Below are 371 nucleotides of genomic sequence, written 5' to 3' on the forward strand. Positions count from 1 at the left end.
TTTTTTTTTTTTTGGTTTAAAAGCCTTGTGACTCCTAGGATGCTGCAGGAATACATTACTGGGCATTGCTAAAAAGCTAGAAAATCTAATTTAGATTTAAGCTCATCTGGAGGCAGATAACTGCAGCATCTAGAAGAACAGTTTTCCTTACAAGCTTTCCTGAAGCTGTGACCAGACAGGGCACACCATCCTGAATTATTTTAATAAAATAAACCTGATTTATTGATCATCAAAAGACGTGGGTCTCGAGCAAAGTATTATACAGAAGTGAGAAACTCTCATGGCAGCAGCAGGGAATGAAGGGTCCCATTAATCCTTTAATTTCACTTATTTCCTTCCTCTTTTGCCAGGGTGCAGAATGGGCTCGTCAG

This window comes from Corvus brachyrhynchos, unplaced genomic scaffold (assembly GCF_000691975.1).
Source record: "Corvus brachyrhynchos isolate BGI_N302 unplaced genomic scaffold, ASM69197v1 scaffold285, whole genome shotgun sequence".
NCBI classification, from domain to species: domain Eukaryota; kingdom Metazoa; phylum Chordata; class Aves; order Passeriformes; family Corvidae; genus Corvus; species Corvus brachyrhynchos.